Source organism: Macrobrachium nipponense, chromosome 17 (assembly GCF_015104395.2).
Source record: "Macrobrachium nipponense isolate FS-2020 chromosome 17, ASM1510439v2, whole genome shotgun sequence".
Taxonomy (NCBI): Eukaryota; Metazoa; Arthropoda; class Malacostraca; order Decapoda; family Palaemonidae; genus Macrobrachium; species Macrobrachium nipponense.
In genome coordinates this window covers 44,708,208-44,723,650 of record NC_087210.1, presented here as the reverse complement: position 1 = coordinate 44,723,650, position 15,443 = coordinate 44,708,208, and the positions used below count along the sequence as shown (strand labels likewise).

General features: G+C 38.6%; 1 protein-coding gene across 2 annotated transcripts in view; it reads right to left on the bottom strand.

The window, feature by feature from the left end:
• Nucleotides 1-15,443, bottom strand: part of LOC135196208 (uncharacterized) — a 249,441-nt gene that overhangs the window by 232,997 nt on the left and 1,001 nt on the right. The window lies entirely within an intron of this gene.

Genomic DNA, 15,443 nt, shown 5'->3' with positions numbered 1-15,443 from the left:
TTATTCCTTTTTGATTGTATCAGTATACTGTACTGTCATTTGGTCTGATTAATGCACCAGCAACATTTCAACGAGTGATGGATCTACTGCTAGGATCTATAGAAGGAGTAGGTGTATACCTTCATGACATAGTCATTTTACTCTACAACATGGGAAGAACATCTGCAGATCCTGAAGAAAGTTTTCAAGAAACTACAAGAGGCAGGACTAACAGTCAACCTAGAGAAGAGTGAGTTTAGGAAGGCGACTGTTCAGTACCTTGGGTTTGAAGTTGGGAAAGGCCTTCTCGCTCCAGTGAATGCTAATGTAGAAGGTATCCGTAAGGCTACCCCCCTACAACTAGGAAGCAGCTACAAAGATTTTTGGGCATGGCTGGATTCTATCGTCGTTCCTGTCCAAATTTCTCAGCCGTCGTAGCTCCCTTGACAGACTTAACTAGTCCCAAATCTAAGTTTGTTTGGACTCCAGAATATCAAGAATCCTTTGAGAAGGTAAAAGCCATTTTAACTTCAAGACCAGTGCTTCAAGCTCCAGACTTCAATAAGAAATTTGTGATACAAGTTGATGCCTCTGATTGTGGAATTGGAGCTGTTCTACTTCCAGAAGATGAAAATAACCTTCTACACCCTGTGTGTTTCCTGTCTTTGAAACTGAAAAAGCATCAGAAAAATTATGCAACTATTGAAAAGCAAACTCTAGCCTTGATCACAACATTGAAAAAGTTTCAAGTGTATGTGAACAGACCTAGGATTGAAGAAGTTTTAGTGTTGTCTGATCACAATCCCCTGTCATTTATACAGCGGATGAAAAACCATAATCAAAGACTGACCAGGTGGTCTTTGTGCTTGCAACAGTATCATATAAAGGTTGAGCACATTATCTGGTAAGAACAATGTAGTTGCCTATTATTTATCCCGTTGTGAATCGTTGGATTCAACCCCGCAATAACTACTCTTCTAGGGGGAGGAATCTTATAATGTAAGTTTTGTAATGCAATTATAATTTTAGTAATAAAATTAATTCCCCTCAGAACCTCTGTATCATGTTGTAAAATATGTATTTTTGTGTTCAGATTCCACACATTTGAAGATAACATGTTTAAGTAGTGTAACTTTTCATTCTGAAACATGCGTAAGACAGAGAGGAAGAGTAAGAGCTTATAAGCCTCTAGAGAAGGTTGTTATTCATAACTTGAGAATGCATTAGCCGGCTAATTTTTTATTGTTCCAAGCGGCCCCGTGATGAACACAAACGAATGCGTAGGGACCTCCCAGATACGGCACCAGGTCCCTAGAGAATCTTCCCTACAATGATGTTGCTAATGTTTACTTGGAGTAATTAAAGATTCTATTGCTAGGGAAACCATTTAATATCTCTAATAACTCTCATCTCTTTCAATTTGCCAAAAGAGGACTTATCGACTCGTAAGTAGTTAATTGTGAATTGGAAAATTCCATAACATAGAGAGATGAGGTACAATATGTTTTCCTCTCGACCTTGTTTGCTCACCCAAGGGGGCCCCCATTTCACCCTGGTATGCCCTTTTTTGACACCCGTAGGACATGGCATTTTCGATTCATATACCTAGCTGCGTGCGTTAGGGAGAGGATCTATCTCAACTCTCTCTCTCTCTCTCGCGCTTGCTCACTCGCGAGACTGTTTCACTAACATAATGTAACTTACATTTATATATGAATTGGTCACTCAACATTGCTACCTAAGTTTACTTAGTTATATATGTGTTGTTTGTGGAATCTGAGAATAGTTTTATTAATATTATTTTTGTGAAGGTGCCCACGAAAGTGTTGAAGATTGTAACAGGCCTTCCTTTTTGAGTGAGAAGTTGCAACTGCGTATAAAGGTATTTTACAAATGTTTTGAAGTGCACTTCGAGGTTTTATTTTACAATGTATGGATAAAATTATTGTTTTTATGCATTTTTCTTTTGCTTTGTTCTTTTGACATATTCATTTTATATGCTTAGTGTTTGTACTGTCAATACTTTAATTGTTTTCATATTATGTATTATATTTTACATTTTCTTTATTTTGTTTAATTAGTTTGAATAATTTTTCTGTGTAATTGTTTGAATCTAGCACTTGTGAATAATTTGTAATTAATTAAATTTTATTTCAAATGTAATTATTGCTTTATGATTTAATTTAATTAATTTTCTTGATAATTCAAGAATTAAATAAACTTTTGTTTTCAAGTAATATCAATTTCCCTGAGATTGTGAATTTCACTAATAAATTTTGAATTTAGAAATAAATTTTTGTATTTATAATTTTTGTGAGAGTTTCATTAATTACCAGTATAATATAATATATTTTATTTTGGTTAGGTAGAAATTTAGAGTGGTAATTGTGCAGTTTTCCTCAAATGAATCAGAACCAGGGAAATACTTAGATTTGAAATTAGTGAAGGAGTGATGCCCTTTAATTAAGATTACCTCACATCTATTTTAATGAACTTAGATTAATTGTTTTCTTGACGGTTAAGTTCTATAAGGGATCACTGTCACCTTTACAGTATTCAGTCATTTAGTATTTGTGATGAAGGGTTAGGAGTCTGGCTGTAGTGGGGTAAGCAATAACCAAGTACTTGATCAAACTGTGCCCCTAGTACAAAAGGTGTCCCAGACCCAGGAATAAAAGGGTCTCTTGTGCTAACAAGTACAAATGGTAAGTGTAGTAACCAGATACTTGGCAATTTGGGTTAACAAAAATTAATGGTGTCCAGACCCAGATCTTTGGCTACTTCCCCCCAAAGTATTAACAGTGCCCAGACCCATATACACTTTGGCCACTTCGTCACAATATAGTATATATATATATATATATATATATATATATATATATAGACACACACACACACACACACATATATATATATATATATATATATATATATATATATATATATATATATATATATATATATATATATATATACAGGGGGTCCTCGAGTTACGACGTTGATCCGTTCTTACGATGCGTCGTAACACGATTTTTCAGCGTAAGTCGGAACATTGAAAAATACCACATGATTTAATGTAAATACCTATCAATAACAACGAGAGAACAATTCCTTACCTTTATTAGTTTGATTGGCTTGCACACTGGAGAGGAAGCTGCGGTGCTGGAGAGACTGGGGGAGGTTAGTGAAGAGAAAAAGAACCTCCAGAAGTTGCTGGAGATGCTGAGGCAGATGATTCTTGAGGTGAGGCAGAACATACTAGTACTGGAGATGCTGAGGCAGGTGATTCTTGAGGTGAGGCAGAACATACTACTGGAGATGTTGGGGCAGGTGAGTCTTTAGGTGAGGCAGAAACTACAGAAGGTGCTGGAGATACTGGGGCAGGTGAGTCTGGGTTAGCAGAACATTCAGAAGGTGCTGGAGATTGTGGGGCAGGCGAGTCTGGATTAGCAGAGGCAGCTGAGGTAGAGGGTACAGGATCTCCTGCAGGCCTCTCTACCTTCTTAAAATACTAGCTCCAGGTTATTCTTGAACAGAGAGCGACTCTTTTCATCCAAGATCTCCTTGTAACACTGCATCAAATCCATGACGCCTCTGGAAACCCTAGTGAACCTGTCCAAGTTGGATCCTGAGCCTCAAAAGTTGACAACGCTTGCTGCAACTCTGCAAAACCTCTTATCAAGTCCTGCCTTGTGAAAGCCTTAGGCTCTGGGGTGGGTGCTTCTTCTTCCTCTATTATCTGCTTCTCCAGTTGTATCAGGTCCTCAGCAGATAACTCCTCGCCATGAGACTCCAGCAGCTCTGTAACATCATCAACCTCCATCTCCAAATTGATTTCCTTACTCAGGGCAACAACGTTCTTGACAACTAGCTGAACTGTGTCCTCAAACCCATGGAAATCATTCACAAATTGAGGACAAATTTTCTTCCAGACACCATTCATGTTTGTTTGCTTAACCTCCTCCCAGGAATTAGCAATGTTCTTTACAGCATCAAGGATGTTGTAGGATTTCCAAAAGTCCTTCAGAGTCAAGTCCTTCTTGGTTTCAGTTGCCTGTAAAGCCATAGCAATTGTCCTTCGTAGGTAGTAGGCCTTGAACGAAGCAATCACTCCTTGGTCCATAGGCTGTAAAAGGGCCGTGGTATTAGGTGGAAGGTAAACCACCTTGACATTAGGGTTGAAGTCTCCCAGCTGGGCAGGGTGTCCAGGGGCATTGTCCAGCACTAGCAACACCTTAAAGGGGATACCCTTGGAGGCGCAATACCGCTCCACACTTGGAACAAAATGGTTTACGAACCAGTCCTCAAACACTGCAAGTGTCACCCATGCCTTCTTGTTGGACTTCCAAATTACTGGTAGTTGACCCTTCCAAATGCCCTTGAGTGCCCTTGGATTTTCAGCCTGATACACCAACAAGGGCTTCAGTTTGAAGTCGCCAGCAGCATTACCCCCAAGAAGTAAAGTTAGCCTCTCCTTGCTGGCTTTATGACCGGGTGCTGACTTCTCCTCCTTGGCGATGTAAGTGCGGTTAGGCATACGTTTCCAAAACAAACCTGTCTCGTCTATGTTAAACACTTGCTGAGCAGAATAACCCCCCTCCTTAATTATCTCAGACAACGCTTTAGGAAATTCACTCGCTGCTTTCTCATCCCCACTAGCAGCTTCACCTTGCAATTTAAGGTTATGGTAATTGGCCCGAGCCTTAAATCGCATAAACCAACCCCTACTAGCCACAAACTCTTCACTTTCACTTCCCTCCCCCTTTTCTTTTTTCAACGCTTCAAACAATCTTTTCGCCTTCTCCTGAATCACCATAAGGCTGACTGGGATACGCCGTTGATTTTGGTCTTCCAACCAAAGCACCAATAACCTTTCCATTTCAATTATTAGACCACTACGCTGCTTAGTTATCACTGTCGCTTTCATAGGAGCAGATCCTTTCACATGTTCAACGATGCGCTCTTTATCTTTGATAATGGTAGCAACGGTCGAACGGCTAAGGCCAAGCGAGCGGCCAATGTTTGTTGGCGTTTCTCCCTTCTCAGATCGCTTTATAATGTCCACTTTAATTTCCATGGTGATGGCCTTTTCTTTTCTTCGATGCACTACCATCAGAAGAGTCCGCCTTGCGCTTGGGAGCCATAACAAAGAGCAAAAAGTTACAAAAACGATACAACACGAGGGAGAGAGAGGCAGTGTAAACAACCAAAATGGCGTATGGGCGAGGAATGAGCGTAGCGAAGCGACGCCATCCTCTCCTCCACAAAGCGTATTCTTCCGCCGTGCGCCCGGAACTAGTTCGCGTTTGTTTACGTTGCTTACGACGCTAAACCGCGTAAGACGGAACGACGCAAAATATTATTTTTTATATTTTTATGGGGGCGCGTTCGTAACCACGAAACATCGTAAGTCGAGACCAGCGTAACCCGAGGACTTACTGTATATATATAAGTATATATATAAATATATATATATATTATATATATATCTATATATATATATATATAATATAATTATATATTATATATTGACGAACTATCGCTAAAACATGCGATATCTCATGTAGTCGTAAAGCTGGAGGAAGGAATGAAAGAGTTGACCGAGCGCTTTCGTGTATTTTTCACACCTCTTCAGGTGTGAAAATACACGAAAGCGCTCGGTCAACTCCTTCATTCCTTCCTCCAGCTTTACGACTATATATATATAAATATATATATATATATATATATATATATATATATATATTATATATATATATAGATATATATATATCTATATATATATATATATATATATATATATATATATATATATATATAATAATTATATCTATATATATATATATATATATATATATATATATATATATATATATATCCCATATATATATATATATATATTCTTATAATGTAAGTTTTGTAAAGCAATTATAAATTTGGTAATATGATTAGTTCACCTCAGAACCTGTGTATCATGTTATGAAATGTATGTTTTTGTGTTCAGATTCCCACATTTAAAAATAACGCATGTTAAGTAGTGTAACTTTTCATTCTTAAACATACATAAGGCGGAGAGAGGAAAAACATACGTAAGACAGAGAGAAAGAGTAACAGAGAAGGTTGTTATTCACACATTGAGAATGTCTGTGACAGCTGATTTCTTTATCCGCGCAAACATACATAGGGACCTCCCAGGCAGCATCGAGTCCTTCGAGAACCTGAACTCGAAGCTAATCGCCCCATATGCCCATATGCTTATGAGGATAGAGAACCATTAATTTGATTCCGAGACCTAGCCGCTTGCATTAGAAATATCTCTCTCTCTCTCTCTCTCAAAATCATTTTCTCTCTCGCTCGCTCACTCGAGATTACCGTAACGTAATTCACGTCTATATATGAGGTGGTCACTCATTAATATATAATTCTTAGCAATATATGTGTTGTTTGTGGAACCTGAGCATAGTGTTATTAATATTATTTTTGTGAAGGCGCCCACGAAAATATTGAGGAGGTTGAAATTGTAACAGGCCTATTCCTTTGATCGAGGAGTTGCAACTGTGTATACAAGTATTTTACAAATGTTTTGAAGTGCACTTCGAGGTTATTTTACAGTTTGGATAAAATTATCATTTTCAAAACATTTTTCTTTTGCTTTGTTCTTTTGACATGTCCATTTTATATGCTTAATGTTTGTACTGTCAATGCTTTAATTGTTTTCATATTATGCATTATGTTTTTTTGCATTGTCTTTATTTTGTTTAATTTGTTTGAATAATATTCCATTGTGTAATTCTTTGAATCTAACACTTGCAAATTAATTTGTATTTAATTAAATTTCATTTCAAATTTAATTATTGCTTTATAGTTTAATTTAATTAATTTTCTCGATAAACTTTGATTTAATTTTGCTTAATAATTAATCCAAGAATTAATTAAACTTTTGTTTTCAAGTAATAATAATTTCCCTGAGATTGTGAATTTCACTTATAAATTTTGAATTTAGAAATAAATTTTTGTATTTAAAATTTATATGAGCATTTTATTATATACCACCAGTATTATATTTGATTTTTGTTTAGGTAGAAATATAGAGTGGTAATTGTGCCATTTCCCTCAAATGAATCAGAATCAGGGAAATATTTAGATTTGAAATTGCAGCAGGAGTGATGCCCTTTAATTAAGATTACCTCACATCTATTTTAACGAACTTAAACTGATTGTTTTCTTGACTGTTCAGTTCTATAAGGGATCACTGTTACCTTTAGATTAGATTAGATTAGATTATAAAATTTTTGGCACATAGCCAAGCGCCGGAGCCGAGGGGCCATTCAGCGCATATATATCTTTAAGAATAAAAAAGTCACTGTTGTACAAACAAACATACACACAACCGATCTAACATACAAATCATTCATTCATAAAAACCAAACAAGAAACCTAAAACAATTAAGAGAAAATTGCAATTCATAAAAAAGACCAATATTCTTTTAAAATGTCATAATTTGCTCTGCCTGAGCACCTTCACCTAAAATATCGGCAAGAGACTTATTTGCCAGCAAACAAGCTCTACGTTTGTTTTCAAAATGAGGGCACTCCACCAAAGTATGCACCACAGTCAAATTCACATGACAAGTGGAACAGCGAGGAACCTGCCTATCTGCTCCACTCATCATTAGATACCCGTGAGTATATTTAGTGTGGCCAATATGTAATCTAGCTAAAACTATCTCAGACCTTCTATCCATCCAGCTATGAGGCCAAGGATGAACAGAAGGCCTAATCGACTTTAATTAAGATTATTATCTAAAGTAGACAAGTGGGCCTGACACTGGTCTCTACAATAAAATTGAATGGTACTTTTAAAATCGGAAACAGGGACGCCCATGTTGGAAATGTGCCTAAGCCTAGTTGCAGCCTTAGCAGCAGCGTCGGCTCGCTCATTCCCAACAATTCCAACATGGGACAGAGCCCAACAAAACCTAACAGAAAATCCTCTTCTATTAATTGAAAGATAAAACCAATCTTGTACTTCTTGTACTAAAGGGTGGCAAGAGACTAGGCTTTTTAGAGAAGATAAAACACTCAAAGAGTCGGTAAAAATGGTAAAAACCTTGTTAGTACAAGAACTATAAAAAATATATTTAAGAGCAGTCAAAACTGCTCAGCAGTTCAGCTGTAAAAACAGAAGAATTAGAAGGAAGCTTCTTTTTAATGATATTATCACTAGTCACCACAGAGCAACCAACACCATCAGAACCCTTCGAGCCATCAGTATATATATGATGAGAATCACCATGTTCGGAAGCATGGTCCAAGAAACTTGCCCTCAACTGATCACCAGAACTGTTGCTCCTGCTGTCCCTCATTGGGCAGATTTCTAGGCATGGTCTATTCCAAGGAGGAAACTTTGAGGGCGAAATTTCAGCACTGCAGGGGGAAGTAATCCCACCTCCCTGGCAGAGCTTCCTAGTCAAACATCAAGCGGCTTTGGCAGTCTAGGTCTATTTGGGGCTCTGTCAGTTGGTTCTCTAACGTACTTATAGTTAGGGTTTAGCTTTGACGTAAGTATTCTTGATATGACTCTCAAGCCTAATTCCTCCCTACGGATAAATAGTGGGGGAAAACCTGACTCAACATATAGGCTTTCTACTGGAGAAGTTCTATAGGCTCCCGTACAAATACGTAAAGCCAAATTATGGACAACATCTAATTTCTGCAGTGTTGTCTTGCATGCACAACCATAAACTTGACAACCATAATAAATTTGCTTAGGCATAAAACCTGGTGTATCCTCAAAAGGGTAATTCGATCTGCCCCCCAATTAAAATTAGATACAACTTTAAGAATATTAAGACGAAGCTTCATGTTACATACAACTTCATTAACATGTTGAGTAAAAGTTAATTTCTTATCAAATGTAACACCTAGATACTTAATGCTATCTTCATAAGGTAAAATCGAATAATTTAAAAACAGCGTAGGGATCTCTTCCACTCTTCTTAATCGGCAAAATCGTATAGCTTTGGTTTTTTCTGGTGAAAATTTGAACCCTTTAGCACTGGCCCATAATGTTGAAGCATTAATAGTCTGGATCTTTTGACAAGCTTCGACAGCTGTGGACTTGCTACAGATTATTATTGCATAATCATCAGCAAAGGCCAGACCATGCACCCCGACAGGAACTTGTTCTAGTAGGCCGTTGACAGCTACATTAAAGAGTGTTGGACTAAGGATGCTTCCCTGAGGTAACCCTTCTTCTTGAGGTAAGCAGAAGAAAATGTAAGAGCCCCCCCCCCCCCACTCTTACTTTCAGGTAACGTTCTGACAAAAAATCTTTAAGACAATAGAACAAATTACCCACAACACCCCACTCAACAAGTTGCATAAGGATACCCCCTCGCCAGGTAGTGTCGTAGGCTTTTTCTAGGTCAAAGAAACTGCAACAGTCTGGTTTTGCACAGCAAAAGCATTCTGTATCTCCCGAGTAAGGAACATCAAAGGGTCATAAGTACTTCTATTTTTCCTAAAGCCAAACTGCCGATTAGATAAAAGATTCTTTGAATCCAAATACCACACAAGTCGAGCATTGACCATCCTCTCATAAATCTTGCTAACACAACTAGTTAGAGCAATTGGCCTATAGTTCTTAGGAAGGAAGGAATCTTTAAAAGGTTTTAAAAAAGGTACAATAATTGATATCTTTCAAGACTCTGCAGAAGTTCCTGAAAGCCAAAAACTGTTTAAAATGTCTAAAAGAAATTGTTTTGTACTTCTAGGCAAATTAAAAATCATTGAGTACAGTATATCATCTTCCCCAGGAGATGTTGGGGAAGATAACGAGATTGCATGATCTAATTCTTTCATGGTGAGAGGGAGATTATTCGACTCCGAATTTAAACTAACAGCAGGAACAACCGTGGTACCGTCCCTAATATGTATTCCTGAATGCAGGAGAGTAATGTAGGGCACTAGATACATTAGAGAAATGCCTACCAAAGGTTTCTGCAACTTTTCCAGAATCAGATATGAAGAAGCCATCAATTTTCAATATAGGCAAGGGAGGTGGAGAAAATTTCCCTTGCAGCTTTTGGATTCTGTTCCAGACTAATGACATAGGGGAATCATATTTTAATTCACTTATACATCTGATAAACGATTTCCTCTTTGCTTGCTTAAATGTTTTCTTTTGCTTAGCAAGAGCTCTTTTATAGATAATTTTATTTACCAAGCAAGGATATCTATGATATCTCTTGTAGCAAGTTCTTTATCTTTCGGCTCAAGGCGCATGCATCACTCCACCAAGGTACTAGAGGACGACGAGGTTTACCAGAAGTTCGAGGAATAGACAGCATGACACCACACAGCAATATACTGATTAAATACTCATAAGCAGATGTTGGGCTCTGAAAATCTTTTATATCTTGATCAACTTCAGTAGATTTTTTTAAATATTCCCAGTCAGCCTCCCCTACCCTCCATTTTGGTAAATATGGAGATGGAATATTTTTCATAAACTTTAAGGGAATGGGCCAATGATCACTGCCATGATCATTCTGGTCTACTACCTACTGGTAATCTAACCTCAAAGATGAAGAGCAGATAGTGAGGTCAATGGCTGAATCAGTATTATGAAAAACATCATGTCTTGTAGGGGAACCATCATTCATTAAAGTGATGTCATTTAAGTCAAGCAGCTGTTCTATTATTAAACCCCACCGGTCACAGTTTGGCTCTCCCCAAAGGTTGTGCTTGGCATTAAAATCCCCCATCAGAATGAAGAGTTTAGGAAGCTGGTCTATCAATGTCTGTAAATCGTTAAATTCTAGCTGACGAGGATTACCCTGAGCGTCCTGCAATCTATTTTCTAATGATGGATCCAGGTATAAAGAACAAATAGTGATCCATTTATAATTGAAAATTTGAACTGCAAAAGCCTGCAACACAGTGTTCAAATGAACAACCCTATGATTAACAGACTTGCGAACTATGATGCCTGTGCCTCCTTCAGCACGTACACCTATCAGGGGTGGAGACCTATGAAATGAGTAATTAAAACCCAAGTTGGGAGTGTGCTCTCCCAACTTTGTCTCCTGTAGGCACATCGCAGATAGATCTTGATCCTTAAACAGAACCCGAACTTGCTCTCTATTTGGTATAAAGCCACGGATGTTCCACTGCATGAGAGCCATTCTTTAGAGGAAGGGATCTTAAAATTCTCTACTAATTTAGGAATCTGTGTCCTGGTGAGAGAGATCTTATCAGTTTTTCCAGTAATATTTGACCTAGATCTAGGTGTTACAGATCTTTTAGAAGATGGGCCTTCACTTGGCCTTTCAGTTTTACTTTTGTTTTTTCTATGATGGCCGAGTGACTGTGAGTGAGGCGAAGAGGGAGAATGGGCCCTCTTCTGACGAATAAAGAGGGCCTCCACCTCCTCACTGTTATCTCCACAGTGCACTGTAATGTCAAGATCAGGTGAGGGCTCAATGTCAGGCAATATCCCTGACAGAGAGAAGTCATCAACATATTGAGACCTGGCTTGAACCCTTGAACCAACAGGGTCCCCTGGCTTGACCAGAGTCTATGGAACATGGAAAACCCCAACAGGGGGGCCATGAGAAGCCCCACCAGGGGGGGCAGGGGAAGCCCCACCAGGGGGGCCATGGGAGGCCCCACCAGGGGGGGGCATGGGAGGCCCCACCAGGGGGGGCACGGGAAGCCCCAAGAGGTGGGGCACGGGGTACCCCACTAGAGGAGGTGTGGAAAGCCCCACCAGCGGGGCACCAGGGAGCCCCACCAGAAGGGGCACCAGAAGAAGCAGTATTCAATTGTTGTGCCTTCAAGGCATCCGAATAGGTTTTCCTGCCCAACAGCTTCTTGGCCTGTCCCACACTGTGTTCAGCAATAGATTTTAGTAATGCCTCTTGTTCTTTCTTGAATGCACTACATTTCTTATCACGGGCTCAATGTTCACCCTTACAGTTTACGCAAATTACTGGTCCAGAACATTCCTCGTGCTCAGGCTGGCCACACGATTCACAGAGTTTATTTCTGGTACAAACGTTAGAGGAGTGTCCAAAACCAAAACATTTAAAGCACTGGAGCACTCTCGGTCTATAAGGATGAACTATCATGATTTCACCATCAAGAATAATTTCAGATGGCAGAGAAGAACTTTTAAATGGTAAAATAAGCATCGATGAGCGGGGCACTTTAAAAACCTTCCAAACCACATCCGGACACATTTCCAAAATTTCCTCCTCATCCATTTCATGTAGATCCTGCATAACTAAAATTATAGTGAGGTTTTACCTCTTTTATCATACCCTCAGGATCAAGCTTCAAATTTAGGAGCATTATCAATTGAATATCTGTCTTGGTATGAACTAATAAACTATTACGCCCAAAGCGAGTTAATTCAGGACTCCCAACATTGCCGATCTTCTGGCTTACCAACCTCTTCACTTTGAAGAAGTTGCCTCTCTCACCATGTGTTGTAATAATTAACCACTTAGCTGGGTCTGGTGATCTGGAGGTTTTACTTATTTTACTAGTATCTTTAGTTTCATTTGGTGGTCTATAAATCTCAAGATACCTAGGGACCTCTTCTGCCTCTACAAGTCCAACACTCAATGAATCTGATCTGAACTCTCTGTAGGCTCTGTGAGCTTCCGATTCGTTATTGAAAAATACCCATAATTCAAAAAAACCATAATTTTTGCCAAGTCTATTCCTTAATTCTTTTACTTTACCAAATTTACAAAATTCATTAAATACCGTTTCATAATTCCAGTCTAAAGGGACTGGTTTCACATACAAAATGTTTGTAACAAGGAGGTCCTTTGAAAAAGACTCCAAAGTCACAATGGAGGAATTACCAGAATTTTCCTTGTCCTTATCCTTGCCTAAGTCGTCAACAGAAGGTTTTAATGTCTCCATAAGACGTAGAATTGATGGAGCCACATTTAGAGGACAGTGTTATCCCATACAAGGCTGCCCTAGGGGTACCACCCAGATATACACCCCACCCTCAGAGCTTAAGGCGTCATGATGTCCGTCGAGATCAGACCCAGCACTAAGAGCATGGTTTGACATCTAAACTTTCCCCTCCCTCGACCACATTAGGTACTCGAGTTCTACGGGTGAGGTGCCATGCCAACCATCCTCACCCTCCATCAAATCCAATGAACAAGTCCAAATCATGTCCAAAACCAATCCAAAAGTCATCAACATAAAATCCATACCTTATAGGGGGGAGGAAGCAGAAGGATGAAAAGTTTTAGTAAAAGGAGAAGGGCTGACTTATTTAGTTGGATCAACAGCTGGGCACTAAGGCCCAGTGAGAAAGTAGTTCCCACCAGGCATCAGGGCCCAGCTGCTGAACCCTAAGCCCCCCATCCTCGGCAAGGATTCAACATCTGGGGGGTGTTACCTTTAGAGTATTCAGTCGTTTAGTATTTGTGATGAAGGGTCAGGTGTCTGGCTGTTGTGAGGTAAGCAATAACCAAGTACTTGATCAAACTGTGCCCCAAGTACAAAGGGTGTCCTAGACCCAGGAATAAAAGGGTCTCTTGTGCTAACAAATGGTAACTGTAGTAACCAGATACTTGGCAATTTGGGTTAACAAATGTTAATGGTGTCCAAACACAGATCTTTGGCTACTTCCCCCAAGTATTAATGGTATCCAGACCCAGATACTCTAGGCCACTTCGTCACAATATATACATACATATATATATATATATATTATATATATATATATATATATATATATATATATATATATATATATATTACTACACACACACACACATATATATATATATATATATCAATATATTATATATATTAATATATCTATATATATATATATATATAATATATATATATATATATATATATATATATATATAATATATATATATATATATATATATATATATATATATATATATATATATATATATAGGTACATTTTTTAGGCCAGAAATTTATGTGATTTTAGGAACTGTAATGCCCTCTTAATTTTTCATTATCTTCACACTTTTTGGATATGATTAGGTTAAATGATTGAGCGGCAACATAGCGGCCACCTCTCACGTCTCGGAACGCAGGCACTTCCCGATAAAGTACTTGAATCATGTCATTATTTCATAATTTTGTAAAACACTTACTTCAACAGGCGTATAGAGGTCAAGTTGGGCTGACTGGATGGGCCACAACTCTTGACTGACGCTAATGGGAGAGGTGGCCACTATGTCTGTCATTTACCAGAGGTGGCCTCTTTGTCGGTCATTTACCCTACTACCCCGCCTCCACCAGTTAAGCAAGGAACTGGCAACCTGCGTAGGGTTTGGTTAGGTTAGGAAGTAAGGCGATGGTAAGAGTGCGGTGCGCCCCCGTGTTTTACGTTCTAACAACAGCGGTTTAGGTCGTGTTAGCCTCGTTGACCAAACTTTCCTGTCATCTTAATGCAATTCTGTAGTTTATTACCCTCCTGAAGAGGGCGATCCTGATTTCCCTCGGAGGTGCCAACCAGAACCGCTACACAGGGGGCTGGGGTACCTAAACGATTGGTTTGCGATAGCCTACATAGTATTAAGTATTGGGCTAATTACCGGCAAGAAATAAAAAGATTTGGGTAAGCTATCTGAAAAATCGAAATACTCATGTACTACTTTGGTAAAAACAAATATTATTTACTCGGCTATAGTAATGGATTATAGGTAGCCTTAATGTAATAGTACCGAAACACTTACAATATCGTTTCTGTCTTGCTTACCTGCATCTTTATAAAAGCTCGAGTCCTTCTAATTAGGGTTTCATATCCTAGAAATCAAAACAATGACTTTTACACAAACGCCTAATTCAATTTAATGCCTGGCATCCGCAAACGCGTTATTACCTTCGTCTGGAGATTTCATTCCAACTCAAAGTTACCTAGGTAAACTACAATGCCATTACCTTGACTAGGGAAAACGCTAAGCGGTGCCACAGCCGAAAGCCGGCTGTCATCATCCAGTAGTTTCTCAAGTTCATTTCCTATATTAATTTTTGTTTTTTAACGGATATTATTTCCCCTTAACATAATTTCCCGTATTATGAATTAATATACACTTTGTGTATCTTTCGATATAGTATATACGCATATTTTCGCTTGTACACAAGAGGCAAAGATAGGGATGAGTTCAGCAAAGTTAAACACTTGGAGTTAAACGGATAAATGAGTTACATTAAAAAAGGGATTGCATAATAATAATATAAAACACAATTCATTGCAAAATATCTTAAATTAGGGTATATATGCTTAACATAGTACAGTAACAACATCAAAACCCACTTCTCTCCACCCGTCTACTAGAAGAGTGCGTAGGTAAGGGTAAGCTCCCTTCCGGTAGCGGGGGAGAGATATAAGGATATAGTAGGCAAGCAAACGACCATCCATAGTACCCACCCTACCCGCT